Source organism: Trichechus manatus, unplaced genomic scaffold (assembly GCF_000243295.1).
Source record: "Trichechus manatus latirostris isolate Lorelei unplaced genomic scaffold, TriManLat1.0 scaffold00109, whole genome shotgun sequence".
Lineage (NCBI taxonomy): Eukaryota > Metazoa > Chordata > Mammalia > Sirenia > Trichechidae > Trichechus > Trichechus manatus.
In genome coordinates this window covers 2,976,693-2,992,422 of record NW_004444045.1, presented here as the reverse complement: position 1 = coordinate 2,992,422, position 15,730 = coordinate 2,976,693, and the positions used below count along the sequence as shown (strand labels likewise).

Here is a 15,730-nt window from a genome sequence, read left to right as displayed (position 1 = left end):
ACCAATACCACCACCACCACCAGCTGCTGTCAGGTCAATTCAGACTCGTGGATTTTCAATGACAAATTTTGCAGAAGTAGATCACCAGATCTCTCTTCTGAGATGCCTCTGGGTGGAATCAAACCACCAACCTTTCAGATAGCAGCTGGGCACAATACAACTTGCCATCAAGTTGTTTTCAACACATGGCAACCCTGTGTGTATGGAGTACTTAGTAGGGTTTTCATGGCTGTGACCTTTCATAAACAGATCGCAGGCCTTTCTTCCGAGACACCTGTGGGTGGATTCGAATTGCCAACCTTTTGGTTCGTAGTTGAGCATTTAACTGTTTGTCCCACCAGGATCTTAAACATCACAAAACTTGGTTTTTATTCCCAATTTCACCCAAGAACTAAAGACTAGTTTTACAAACTGCTCACTTGGTGTTTCCATTTAGATATTTACTAGGCATCTCAAAATGTGAACGTGGTCAAAATAGAACTATTAATTTTCTCATTCAAGTCTTCTCCCAGTCTTACCCATCTTAGTAAATATTAACACCATCTACACAGTTGCTCAAGCTGAAAATGTAGGAATTATCCTTTAATTCCCTAGTTCCTTTGTTCCCACCCCCGTAAGCCAATTCATTAGCAAATCTTGCTTCCTTTGCCTTTAAAACATGTTCAAAATCTCCTTTGTATCTCTGCTAACACCACCACGTCCAAGCCACTATCATCTTTCACCAGGACCACAGTAATAATCTCCTGATGGGTTTCCTAACTGTTTCTATCCTGGTTACATATAATCCATTTTCCTCACAGCAATCAGAGGATCTTTTAAAAATGTAAGTCAAGTCTCATTACTCCCTGGCATAATCTCCTCCAATGTGTTCTGTTGCACTTAAAATGAAAACTCCTTAGCCTGGCTAAGAAGCCCCCATTATCTGGCCTTGCTTCCCTCTCCATTCTCATCAAACCCCAGCTTTCTCTTCATTCTTCATGCTTTTGCTTCTCTAGAGAACCCAGCCTAAAACAGTCCGTGTCATCAATCTTCCCTTAGTCTAGGAGCTTCTTTGCGCAGGAACCTCAGGTCTAAAGGATGTGCTCTGCTCCTGGTGCTGCTTTCTTGGTGGTATGAGGTCCCCATGTCTCTCTGCTCGTTTCTCTCTTTTATATCTCAAAAGAGATTGGTTTAAGACACTAATCTTGTAATCTCATCAATATAACTGCCACTAATCCATTTCACTACATCACAGTGATAGGATTTACAACACATAGGGAAATCACATCGGATGACAAAATGGTAGGCAATCATACAACACTAGGAATCATGACCTAGCCAAGTTGACAGATATTTTGGGGGGACACAATTCAATCCATGACATTAGTTAATCTTCCTTTTTCATTATATGTGGTGCTTAGTAGCTCTGCCTATTGCCATATGGTGGTGTGCTTACATGGATGTACACTCCTACCCTAGATCCAAAAAGCAAGCCCATTGTTGTCGAGTCAATTCCAACTCACAGCAACCCTGTAGGACAGAGTAGAACTCTCCCAAAGGGTTCTAAAGAGTGGCTAGTGGATTTGAACTGCTGACCCTTTGGTTAGCAGCCAAGCTCTTATCCACTGTGCCAAGGCTCCAGTTTAGATTTTTAAAATACGATCGATCTGCAAACTGCCTTGAAGCAATGCAATGACCTGAAGGCCATCCTCCCTCAACCTCCTTGCCTTCTCTCAACATCTTTTCCATTCCTAAAACACTCAGACACAAATATTTAGGGAAAGTTGGGAAGCGATAAGGCTGGTGTTTGGCTAAATTAATCTGAAACTCTAAGTCAAACAATTCAAAGGGATGGGATTTGAAAGGGCACAGTGGTCAGTTATTAACCTACAACCCCCTTTGTCTGAGATAGGCACCCACATTCTCTGAAAAGTTAGAAAAATTCGTGTAAAGTATAGATTACTGTTCATATGAATATGAAAGATTATTCACTCCTGGCTTCTTACAGGAATTGATCTACCAGTTCTAAGCTTAAAACAGGAGCCCTGGTGGTGTAGTCATTAAGAGTTCGGCTGCTAACCAAAAGTTCGACAGTTTGAATCCACCAGCTGCTCCTTGGAAATCCTATGTGGCAGTACTACTCTGTCCTATAGGGTCGGTATGAGTCGGAATCTACTCCATGGCAACGGGTTTTGTTTGTTGGTTTGTTTTCAGCTTAAAACAAATCAAGCACAGACCTCTTGGGTCATACCTGGAGCCAAATGTTGACCAAATATTACAACTAATTCCAATGAATATTAGAGAAGAGGAGAGGCTTACTAAATAGTTTCCCAAATGCAGGACTTTCAAAGTTTTTAATTACAGAAGAATAAAAAATAATTCTATCCCAGTTCCTTTTACCCAATGTAAGTCAGTAAAAATGTACTTTATCTGAGATTTTTATGAAATTTTCTGCTTGAGTTCATCACTGTTAACTGCTATAAATTCAGGCATAATTTAGCAGATCATCTTTTTTCCCATCTAACTGCTTTTCATAATCTGTGTTTTAGGGAAAGACTTAGTGTGTACGTGACTCATCTGCACGGAAAGGGAACTAAAGGACAGATGACAGGACTGAAGAAAGGAAATTGACAAAAAAAAAAAAAAAAAGTCTAAACACAGAGCTCCCCTTAATTTGGAAGTCTGAGTAAATGATGAAGTAAAAGTGCTGTATTTTAATGATGACTAATACTAGCACCAATCTCAAAGTCTTTAACTTCTTCAATAACAGAAATATAGAATTTACATGGAGATAGAGTAGCATAATTTAGAATTCTGAACATTGTCAAAGAAATAATTTCTTGTCATCCAAAAAAATTTACACTTGAAAAAGGCAGATGTCTTCAGACAAATTATATAATATTCTTGTTTGGAATAATTAGCCTTCAAGTTTTTTGCACAATATAAAATAATAGATGCATGTATATGTACACACACACACAAAATACCTTACTTAAGCAAGCATATTGGTTAGATCTATCTGTCTATATCATTGTCTTTTCTGTCCATAATCAAAACCAAACCCACTGTCATCAAGTCAATTTTTACCCACAGGGACCGTACAGGACAGAGTAGAACTGCCCCACAGGGTTCCCAAGGCTGTAAATCTTCTTTATGGAAGCAGATTGCCACATCTTTCTCCCTTGGAGCAGTTGGTGGGTTCGAATGGCCGACCTTTTGGTTAGCAGCCAAGTGCTTTAACCATTGTGCCACCAGGGCTCCTTTTCTGTCCATAACTTATATTAATTAGTTTACCCATCCAACTGGTCATCCAACAATTACTTCTTGAGCACTTTTGATGAGATTGAGATTATGCCAGATGCTAGGGGTACAATATTCAGTTATACAGATGATGACTGTGGCTTTATGGAGGAGAAACAATCAGATAAAGCATTATCTGGGAACAGGATAGAGTGATGTGGTAGCACAATCAGAGGCTCCTAAGAGAGGGGCAGGAAAGCCTCCCTGCTGAGAGTGCCATCTATGCTGCAGTCTGGATGATGAGTAGGAGTTAGCCCAGAGAGGAATGGGAGGACGCTTGTTCCAGACACAGGCAACCACGTGTGAAAAATATAAGAAGCAAGAGACAAGGCTGGCACTTTCGGTGCACTCCCCGTGTGTCAGGAGAGAGACGACATCAGCCAAAGATGAAGGGGGCATATTGTGAAGGGCTTGGAGTCTCTGGGTGGTGCAAACAGTTAACACGCTCAGCTGCTAGTTGAATACTTGAAGGTTTGAATCCACCCAGAGACACCTGAGAAGAAAGGCCTGTTGATCTACCTCTGAAAAAATCAGTCACTGAAAACGCTACAGAGCCAGGGCCAGATTACTCAATAAGCAAGGTACTCACTGGCCCAATTATGCCTTCCCACCAATCTGCAGTGCACAATTTCACCTGTCCCCCACCACGCCAAAGATGTGGTGAATCCCATTTGAAATTGCTCACCACAGATTAGCAAGTAAATACAATTAAGCTCGTAGGACCTTGCTCAATGTAAACTGGTGCATACCGTGTTTACTGGTTAATCCACCTCTGTTAAGGGCACAGTTCGACTCTGACAACATGGGGGCACCATAAGTCAGAATGGACTCCATGGCAACTGTTCTGTAAACCACTTAAGGAGCTGAGACTTAATCTATGAGAGGGAGATGTATTTATGGTTTTAAGCAGGGGATTGATATGATCAGGACTGCACTGGAAAGATCATTCTGGTTGTGGTCTGGTAAATAGATTGGAAATGAGAAAAAATAGACAAAGGCAGACTGTACATTGGGAAAATGGATAGAATCTACGTTCACCAAGCATTCCACATCTAATTTTATGTTAAGCTTCCACCAACCTCTACAGGTAAGTAGAACAGGGATTACACCCCACTCTACCCTCTCTACCTATTCAGGGGCCCTGGTGGTACAGTGGTTAAAAGCTTGGCTGCTAACCAAAAGGCTGGCAGGTCAAATCCACCAGCTGCTGCTTGGAAACCCTATGGGGTGGTTGTAATCTGTCGTATAGGGTCGCTATGAGTTGGAATCGACAGCAAAAAGAGTTTGGTTTTCCTACCTCTTCAAGAACTGAGGCACAGCAAAATGAAGCCATTTGCCCAGAATCACACAGCTGGTTGACAATGAAAGCAGGACTGCAAACGTGTCCTCTTAACTTCCTGCCATGTGTGCGCTCCATTACACGGGAATGCACATTGCCCACTAATTAAAATTTTACTGCCATCACGGGGAAGGCATTGCTGCGTAAAGCCAGGATGATGCGCTGGAAAGATTGCTCAATCCCCAACAGCTGGAGTAGACAGCCCAGCAGGACTCACTTCCTTTTCCCCGCTGGCACATATGCGCACAGCTCCACCAAGTGGAGGAAAACACCTCATTTAACATTAGCTCCGTGACACTTCTGCTCAGCCACAAATATTACAAGGCAAGGACTAGGAGAAAGAACAATCTTCTCATGGCATTACTCCTGACTATATTATTCTAAAATGTATGTGCCTTATTAGGTGAGGAGCCCTGTTGGTGCAGTGGTTAAGATCTCTGGCTGCTAACCAAAAGGTCAGCAGTTCAAAGCCACCAGCCACTCCTTGGAAACCTTATGGGGCAGTTCTGCTCTGTCCTCTAGGGTCGTTATGAGTCGGAATCAACTGGACGGCAACAGGTTTTTGGTTTACTAGGTGAACTATCAAAAATTGGTGGGGTAGATAAAGGGAAAGGCATAGGAAATGTTCTTAAACAGTCTCCCCATCCCATTGTTTAGACCTAGATGCAGCCACTAAGCAGGGGAAGAGACAGAGTGTCCCCTCATTTTCACCTTTGGGAACTCATGGGAAGATTCAGAATGACAGAAGCCTTCATTCCCTGTAAACACTCTATCAGTGGCATATTATCACCTCTAGGAAAGCCCAAGATCTCTTCATGTTTGTGAATTTGTATACACACACACACACACACACACGCACATCAATTCATGCACACACTACAGCAGAAGAAGAGAAGCTCAGAAATGGAGTAAGAACCCACAATCTATGGAGGGGTCAGGCAGAATGAAAGAAAATAAAGCTCTCTTCTCCTCATCTAACTATATTTTTCTTTTGGATATTTTCTTTTCTCCTCAGGTCGACAATGTGATGAGAAAGGGTTGAAGCCACCCTGTCTTGGAAGGTCCTTTGGAAAGCCTACTACACCCAGTGCTGTGACCATGACAAAGGAAGACATGGAGGGCTTGGTTTAGGCTAAAACTTTCCTAAGCCTGTTCTTTCTGTGCTTCTTGTTGCAGTCAAAGAGGTAAAATACAGAAGGCCAAAGCCAAGTCCAAGTCTAGGAAGAAGGGTCTAAGAAACAAGATACTCAGCCTACATTTTAGGCCTTCAGCAGAAGAGGCAAAGGAATCCTAAATTGATCTTATATGGCCTTGCCCTTCTCCTGGAGCCAGGAAGCTACATCTACGTTTGGGACCAAACCCAATCAGTCATAGAGTGTTCATTTATCTGAAGCATCTCCTCTGGGCAGGTCTCTTTGGTGACCTAACAGGAGACAGCTGTGGAGGATTTAGAGATGTCAGATGCAGTCAATCTCCTCCTTGAAGATTTTCTCAGGGCTTAGAAAATGGTTCCTTCTGGTTTGAAGCCCTGTTGAGAATTTGCATTTCTAACAAGTTCCCAGATGATGCTAATATTGCTGGTTAGGGACCAATTCTGAGAACCGCTAGTAGAGCAGTGATTCAAAAATCTATTATACATAAGAATCACCTGGGGATCTTGTTAAACTGTAGATTCCGATTCAGTATATCTGGGGTGGAAACGCAAATTCTCAGCAGGGGCTAGAAGTGCTGGATTTTCTCCCCATCAGTTGAAAAGCAATATCTATAGCTGCATGCTTATTGAAGAGAAACAGTGGAAGCCGGCAATGCACAGTTAAAACATGGGATGTTGGAAATATACTGATTTGTACTTGGCAGAGGGAAAACTGAAGAGGTAAACACTCGTACTGAAAACAACAATCAGTGGGATGGAAAATCAGGCTCCTTCTCCAAGTCTTCAGCTTCAGGAATCAGTGCCACCATGGGCTGGGTCATTGTGTGAATGAAGGGCTTTCCATGGGCTTGAGTCACCACTTAGATAGAGACAGCCAGGGCAAATTTGGCCTATACAGGACACGCTGATTAGGGCAGCCGTGGGGAATAGCCTTCTGTACAAAGCACTGTCATTTGGATGAGAACAAAGTTCTAAAACCCCAACAGCTGTGGTGATGAACGATCCCTCCGTATTCTTTGGGAGGTGAGGAGACATTAACCTTGTATCTTGGCCAAATTTCAACTTATTATATTCTTCCTCCTTAAATTTGCCCTCTCTGCCCCTAGCAAAAGCAGTTGGATATTATATATTGGTCGCTTTCCAGCCCCTAACGCCAAGGCATAGCTGTTGCCTAATAGCATTTTAAGGTGGATAAAGTGGTTACACACTATCACACCATCTCAAACCACCTGCACAAGGAGTGAGAGGGGTTGGTTGGTAATTCATGAATAGCCACTATCCTTCACAAGACTCAGAGCCAAGGTATATACAGGGCTTTGAACCGGTTCATTCCAGTTTGAACCCCTGCTAATGCTGCTGGTTAGGAACCAATTCTGAGAATCACTAGTGGATCCAAAACCAAACCCACTGCCATAGAGTCAATTCTGACTCAAAGGGACCCCAAAGGGTTTCCAAGGCTGCAATCTCTACAGAAGCAGACTGCCACATCTTGCTCCCTCAGAGCTGCTGATGGTTTCGATCCACCAACCTTCTGGTTTGATGGCTTTAACCACTGTACCACCAGGGCCCCTTCCTAGTAGAGCAGTGGTTCTCAACATTTATTGTACATAAGAGTCACCTGGGGACCTTGTTACAACGTAGATTCTGATTCAGTATATCTGGGTTGGAAATGCAAATTCTCAGCAGGAGTCTGAACCAGAACAAACCAGTTCGAAGCCCTGGGTATATAAAACACAGAGGCTCTGGAGTTTGTTTTCCAGCTTTTTCTCCATTCGATCAACAAATAGTTATGGACTATCTACTAATTCGGTTCTTGAAAGAAGCAAGGATGAACAAGTCATGATCCCTGCCCTGGAGTTTGCTGTCCAGAAGAGACAGGGATGTAAAGAATTAAGAAGGGCTGTAATAGAGGTAGGTACAGGACACAGTGGAAAAGAGGGAGGAATTGAATCTTCCCAACAAAATGGAGACCTCAACATACAAACTGAGTGCAACCCCTTAATCAATAAATCACAAAAGATTTACTGGGCTCAACAATCTTATGTGACACAATTTTGCAAGAAAACTTAAAAACTAAGTCATAATACAACCACATGTTGGGAGGTCTTTTGCGGCTGATGACGGAGAGGAGAGACAGTTCAATGGCAGAAAAAGGGAGGCCCCTCTCATCAGAAGATTGTGGATTGGTAACATGTGCATAGACAAAAGAAAGACTGGTGGTTGGGTGGGTAGGAAGAACGTTCCATTAAGCCAACAGCTAAATGGGAATCAGCAAAAAAGTAAATAAAATAGGTAGAAATGGAGAGGATGGATTAGAAGTTGTTTAATGTCAGACTAAGAAGATTATACACGATTTGTCATAGTATATTTTTAAGTAGGGAAGTGATGTCAACTCTGGGTAGAGGCTGGATTGGATAACTTCTGTGATCTATGCATAATCTGTCAAAAGAATACAGAAAGGATTCCTCAAGAGTGAGATTAGAGGCCCCATGGAAAGATAATTTAGCAATTCAAGTATATAAAGATAAACCTAGCAAAGCATGATTGATTTTTCCTGTGACCTTTGACAAGTCATGAAAACTACAAACGTTTTTGCGTTTCCATTTTCTTATCTGTAGAATGGGGATAATAATAGAGTTTATCTCATAGATTGTTAAGATAATTAAAGGAGGCAATGCCCATAAAGCACTTTGATGGTTATAGCACACATGGTGAGCACCCAAGAAATCTTAACTGTTTTTGTGGTAGGGTAATAACTGTAGCTTTTGAAATATAGGAGACGGGGTTAGAGGTTTACTAAAATGGACGAGTTAATAGGATAGGGTGACTAACTGAAAATAGTGGGTAAAAATTCACTTTATAGATACAGTGAATGGCCCAGGGCAACAAAGGGTGATGACAGTACAAGGGGGTGTCAACCGAGGCCTTTCGCCAAACTGAGACTCCAACTAATTCCAGGCTTTGAGGATTGTCTCTGAGAGCATTGAGTACACTGGATACTCATCAGGAAGTACCAGCTAACTGAGTGGAAATATTGAAACACTATTTTTGGCTCTGCGGATTTGCTTTGTCATTATTCAAACTTTGTGCATGGCTAAAAGAATGCTTTGAAAGGAGGAAAAGTAACGAATGAATGAAATACAAAGAGCTTTGAAGTTAAAGTATTGCCAGGTTCCCTAGCTTATACCGAATTAGGTTGCCACATGTCATGTATGTAAAATTTCATTATATTCAACTTGCACTATGGAGGGTTTCTGGAATGAAGGCAAAAGAGAGAAAACAAATTTAAATATTCCAACTTCTGTTCATAAATACATATATTCTTTGGTTTAAGGATGTTTCACAGGTGATCGTATTGAGAACAAAAGAAAATAAATGTCCAGTATTTTATTTTGCCAGTCAATAGTCGAAATTCCCCTTTGAGCTCAGCTCTGAGAAGGTACTAACTCATTTGCCCCTTTAACAACATGGCTCTGAATAACTATAAAAATCCAGAATCAGAGCGTGTTTTCTTTGGCAAGTGGTGAAAAGGCCAAGGAGATTAAAACTTTGCCTGACAGCATTTTTCTCAAAGTAACTTTGACTTACATGATATTCCCTTTACCTTTAAAATGTCCAACAGCTTGATATACTATTATAATAAATAATTACAGTGAAACCTGTGAGAGCTTGTTTTTCCGAGTCTTGCAAGGTTTCCACCTTTGACAGGGTGCAGTCTTACCACTTCTCTATCGCTTGTTTTAGGGGAACATATTTGTGTTTTCCTTCTCTGACAGGTTTCCGCCTTACACAGGTTCCAGCTTTCACAGATTTTACTGTATAAAATTCTAATAAATTATAATTTATACTTAAAATTATAAGTATATATTATATAGTCGATAAAATTATAATAAACAATATTATTTCGGTATGTAAATACTTCAAAAGAAACAAACCAACTCATAGCGACCCTACAGGATAGAGTAGAACTGCCCCATAGTTTCCAAGGAGAGGCTGGTGGATTTGAACTGCTGACCTTTTGGTTACCAGCCGAGCTCTTAACTACTTAGGATAACTATATAAGAAAGCATAATGGAGTACTGAAAACCTTATATGTATACATGGTATCGCTGTGTAACTGATATTTACAAACATACACGGATACAGGTGCGTTCTCTTGGTGAGTCAAATACCATGAAGACCATTGCTGTCCCTGGCATGAATTTCCAAAATGGAAAACCACTCTTAGTAAAGTTCTTAAATGAATAAAAAGACAATCTTTCGTTAACGTATATGCCAGTGCACGCTTGAAAAATGCAGAGTACATTAACACTATGAAAATTATGTGTGTGTTTATTTGTAAGATGATGTTTAATCTAGCTCAATGATTCTGAATAGATTTTTCACATACACACATGTCCTGGGGGAGGTTACCAAGTGTGAGCGATGCCAAAAAAAAAAAAGTCTTCTTGGCATTCCTGACTCTGATCACCTAAGCAGCTATTTTTAGCACCTCCTGGCATTGTGACAACCATCAACATCCTCACAACTCTCCAAAGCCCCCTTGGGAGCAGTACCACTTCCACTGAGAACCAGTAGTCCAGAGAAAGGAGGGACTATACTTTCAGCTAGCAAAAAATACAGGACATTTGGTATTCTTGTTTGTTTCTGCTTTTAACTATTTGTTTTTTATTTTGAGAAATTAAGGAAAACGTCTGGAATTTATGTCCACATGCTGAGTTCAAAGGATACTGAGAAGAGCTCTTAAAGTAGAAAATTCTTACCTATTTAGAATTAACTTCCCAGAACCTTTGATTAAGCAGCCTTACTCTTTTGATATTCTACTTTTTAAAGAAAAAGGCAAATCAATAAGATGGATTATAACAAAGGAACTAGTGAACAAGTAACTTCCTTGGCATATGCCTTAAACAACAACAACAACACCAACAACAAACTGGTTGCCATCCAGTTGATTCTGACTCAGAGCGACCCTGTAGGACAGAGTGGAACTGCCCCATAGGGTTCCCAAGGAGTGCCTGGTGGATTCGAACTGCCGACCTTTTGGTTAGCAGCCATAGCTCACCACAGCTCTTAACCACTGTGCCACCAGGGCTCCACATATACCTTAGTGAATGTAAATTTTGCCAAATCCTTGGTTTTCTATCAATATTTTTATGCCACAAGGACAAATGTTTTAGAATAATAATGTTAAAATACTCTATGCCAGGCATTCTTAACACCCTATTTCCATGGTACCTAGGTAGGCTGCAGGGGTATATAAATTGCATATAAAATTTTGTGTCTATCTATACTGATATCAGGATTTCCCTCTACATATCTACATATCAGGGATTAGTAATTTCTGAGATTATTCATAGCTCTTACTATATTCTCAAAATAGTTTATGTTCCAAAACTATTTTTTTAAAAAAAGGAAAATAATGCTCCAAAATTTTCAGCCATGAAGAATGAAATATAACCCAATATTTTTTTCTTAATAAAGCAGAAAAGGGGCTCAATAGTGTCGAGAAGGACTTATCACCACAAAGGTCAAAAGAAAAAGGGAATTCAGATTGACAATAACGTAGAAGATTAACTGGAATACCCTATTAAACTGAGGTTTTGTGATTCACCTTACAAAGGGAAGGTTAAAAAAAAATGAGAAAAACAAAACAGTTAAAATGATCCATGTAAGTGAATTTGCAAAGGGAGCACCTAGCAACAAATAAACCCGTAAGCCCCAGTGTTCTTCAAGCGCTAAATGTGATGTTGTTGTTGGCTGCCATTGAGTTGAGTTAAAATGCATTAACATTATGTAGACACTATAATGAAAGAAGCAAACAAACAATAAAATCCTTAATTTTAAACACAATTTTACTTGTTGTTTCTCAATGATTTTGCCTTTCTTCTCCCTACTAAAAAGTCTATGCAGGGAGTAATATGCTTTGCATATTTTTGTACATCAACAGATTACATCAAGTGGTATATACTTAACCCACTGCCGTCGGGTCAATTCCGACTCATAGCGACCCCAGAGAGTTTCCAAGGTTGTAAATCTCTACAGAAGCAAACTGCCACATCCTTCTCCCTCAGAGCTGCTGGTGGTTTTGAACTGTTGACCTTTCAGTTAGCAGTCGATTGCTTTAACCACTGCACCACCAGGGCCCCTTGGTATATAATTAGTGCAATGTATAACCACTGCAGCCCTTCTATGACATAAGGGGTATGAGATGCTAATGGGCTGGAATCTTTACTTCCATAATAAGTGAAATCCCAGCAGGTGAAGTTGGTGTGGAGTCTAAATGCTGTTCGCCCGTGTGTCTTCTAAGGGCAAGGCCCCTCCTGCAGAGTTTATGCCCTGCCCTGTCTGAGACGAAACATCCAAAGGGATGCTAATTGCACTAGAGACAATTATATCATCTACAACATTTCTCTCCCAAAACAAAATTAGCCTCTTTTTTGGTCCACTCTGTGACCATCACCTGCCTGGTTAGGCAGTGCAACCAATGTTTATCCTCTCTCTCCTAGAAGTAAAGTAACAGACCAACTTCTTCCCTCAGAAACTGCCCCAAATCCACAGGCCTGTTGGGAGAACGAGCTGTAATACAGCATTATAATAAACACACACACAAACACCCCATACACACACCAAAAAAAACCCAACCAACCTGCTTTCTAGAAATTCCAAGTCATCATTTACTACTGTTCATTTCTAACATTTGCAGAGAAGGCAGTTACAGTCCTGCAGGAACGAATAAAGTGCTCCATTTGGAAGTCTATTTGGGGAAGAAGTGAAACCAAGGAAAGCAAGGAGATTTCACAGACTTTTAGACTTGATCTTAATCTTCACCATTCTGAATACGGACTATTATTATTCTGAAATTACTGAGGCTAAATCTGAGGCTCTAGAGGCGACACAGCTAGTAATCAAATGAGCATTTTCATCCAGGCTTCTCAGATGATTCCAAAACTGATAGTCTTTCATTTTACATATGGTTTTAAAAAGTCATTAAACGTAAATCTGAAAGTTCTCTAATATAAATGTGGAAACACTAAAGATACCTAAGACGCATTTCTTTAAACATGTTTTCATAATACTACAGCATATGTATCTAAAACAGTGGGGCAACTGTAAGAAGCACAATTTATTCACTAGAATGGAATAAGTAACAAGAAATAAGACTTGATATAAACTAAAACCAAACCTGTTGCTGTCTAGTCAATTCCCACTCATATCGACCCTGTAGGATGGAGTAGAACTGCCCCATAGAGTTTCCAAGGAGCCGCTGGTGGATTCGAACTACGGACGTTCTGGTTAGCAGCCAAGCTCTTAACCACTAAGCCACCAGGATTCCAGAGTTGATATAGAGACTAATTTATTTGTTACAACTCCATGATTGAATATTAATTTAAATATGAAGAAAATGAGGCTCAGAAAGATTCAGTAAATTGCCGAGGGACACATCACTAGTAAATGGCAAGTAAAGGATTTTAACCCAGGCCTTTCAACTTGTCAACCATGACATCATACCAACCAGTGTTATTTAGAGCAGGCTAAGCTCTCTGGAAGGAGTCCTGGTGGTCATCGGTTTGAACCACTCAGCGGCTCCACAGGAGAAGGATATGACAGTCTGCTTTTGTAAAGATTACAGCCTAGGAAACCCTATGGGGCAGTTCTACTCCATCCTATAGGGTCACTATGAGTCAGAATTGACTAAATAGCAATGGGTTTTCTGTTTTTTTTTGAGGGGGGAGATGTTTATGGAAGGAAAAAGATTTTACAAGGTTTCTTAAATGTATTTCACTGCAAAACCTTTTTTCAAGAAGTCTATTTTGGAAATAGCGTTCTGTGGACATACTTTGGGAAAATACTTTGCTAGAAAACAAATTTCAAAACTTCTCACTGAACCAGGCTAAGATTATTCTGAAGGAGTACTCTCAATTTATGGTGTGAAACTTGAATACATAAAAGAATACTAATTCATATTTATTATAATTAAAAATTGTGCTTCTTTATTCCTCATACTGTCTTCAAAACAAATACTATGAGTCACTAAATGTCACAATGTCTGAGTTAATCATGAATTTTAAAACTGAGTAACTTGTATTTTCTGGTAACCACCAGATGCAGACAACTACTTGTCTGTCAGTTTGTTGTACTGTAGTGGCTTGTGTGTTGCTGTGGTGCTGGAAGCTAGGGCACCGGTATTTCCAATACCAGCAAGGTCACTCATGGTGGACAGGTTTCAGCAGAGCTTCCAGACTAAGACAGACTTGGAAGAAGGAACTGGCGGTCTACTTCTGAAAAAACTGAATATACCATGCACTGCCAGAAGAACTAATAAATCTGTCTTGGAAGAAGTACAGCCAGAATGCTCCTTAGAAGGGAGGATGGCAAGACTTTGTCTCACTTACTTTGGACATGTTATCAAGAGGGGCCAGTTCCTGGAGAAGGATATCATCCTTGGTAAAGTAGAGGGTCAGCAAAAAAGAGGAAGATCCTCAAAGAGATGGATTGACACAGTGGCTGCAAGCATAACAATAATCGTGAGGATGGCCCAGGATCAGACGGCATTTTGTTCTGTTGTACATGGGGTCACTATGAGCCGGAACCTACCCGACAGCATCTAAGAACAACAACCTGATGCAGAGGACCAGAAATGGAGAAAGAAACAGCCGAGGATAACATGGGCACGAGGTCATGGCTACTCTGGCATTGATGGAATAGCAATTCTGATGGCATGATATAGTTTTCTGTCCAAACCATCTCAAGTAGATGGGTTAATAAGTAGTACATTCTTTTTTTAAAATGCCTGGAAAGCAAATCAAACAACAACCAAATCACAAAAGGAAAAGAATTGTGGAGACAGATGTGACCAGAATGTCAAGTTGACCTCTGATTCCCATGTTAACATGAAGGCTCTTTGGGAGATAGTCACGTATCACTTCAGATATCCCATAGAGACTAGAATATAGATAAATACTGTAGTTGGGTAATTTCACAGGTTATATTAAGTTCACACAGGGTCAGCCCAGGAGTCCATCTTTGGGAGAAAAATGAAAACAATACTTAAAATACAGAACAAGTTATAAAATATGATTATATTAATATTGATAACACTGACAGAAAAGCCAGGTAGAGTAGCATGCTTTAGCTTTTTCTCTCCTACCACTCGAATACGAATTTGAGGAATGAAAGCAGGAAGTCTAAAGTGAGATCCCTATTCTCAGCATTTTAAGAGCAGTTTATGTTTTTATGATCCAGCTGTTACAAGGGAAACACAAAGATTCTGACAGCCACTTAGGAGAAAAATACTAACAGTTGAACAAAGGTGAGCCAATCAAACCACTTATTCATGCTTAATATAGTTCTGTATAGTCCAAGCACCTGGCCTGGAATAAACATTTACTTTTTGCTTGCATGACATTTAATCATCTCATCAGGTGGTGGAGTGCTCCATCCAGAAGGGTGGTTCTCTCTGACCTTGACCTTACACTCCTCTTAATTAGAAACATTGTTCAGTGTTGTACACTTTCTCTCCTCCTCAAGGATCTCCTCCACATATCACTATAATATATGAATCCCATCAGACCTATGCAGAATCCTAGTCACACCCTCTGACTCAGCACTCCTTTTGGGGCTGGTGTGCCAAACTCTGCGATTTAGAAGGCTTCCTGGAGTTCTCCTCAGGTAGTGAAAGATGAAAGGCAGTTTTAGGGCAGATAGGAGGAAATAAAAACAAAGATGTCACTTTAAGGACTAAGTGCACCTGACCCAGGCCATGTTATTTTCAATCGCCTCATACTCATGCAAAAGCTGGACAATGAATAAGGAAGACCTAAGAAGAACTGATGCCTTTGAATTACGGTGTTGGCGAAGAATATTGAATATATCACGGACTGCCAGAAGAACGAACAAATCTGTCTTGGAAGAAGTATAGCCGGGGTGCTCTTTAAAAGCGAGGATGGTGAGACTTCGTC

The 15,730-nt window shown here is 40.5% G+C and overlaps 1 protein-coding gene across 1 annotated transcript in view; it reads right to left on the bottom strand.

Moving 5' to 3' along the window:
* The window catches only part of NRG1 (neuregulin 1), a 1,165,780-nt gene that overhangs the window by 642,555 nt on the left and 507,495 nt on the right, over positions 1 to 15,730 (bottom strand). The gene's annotated exons all lie outside the window — the stretch shown is intronic.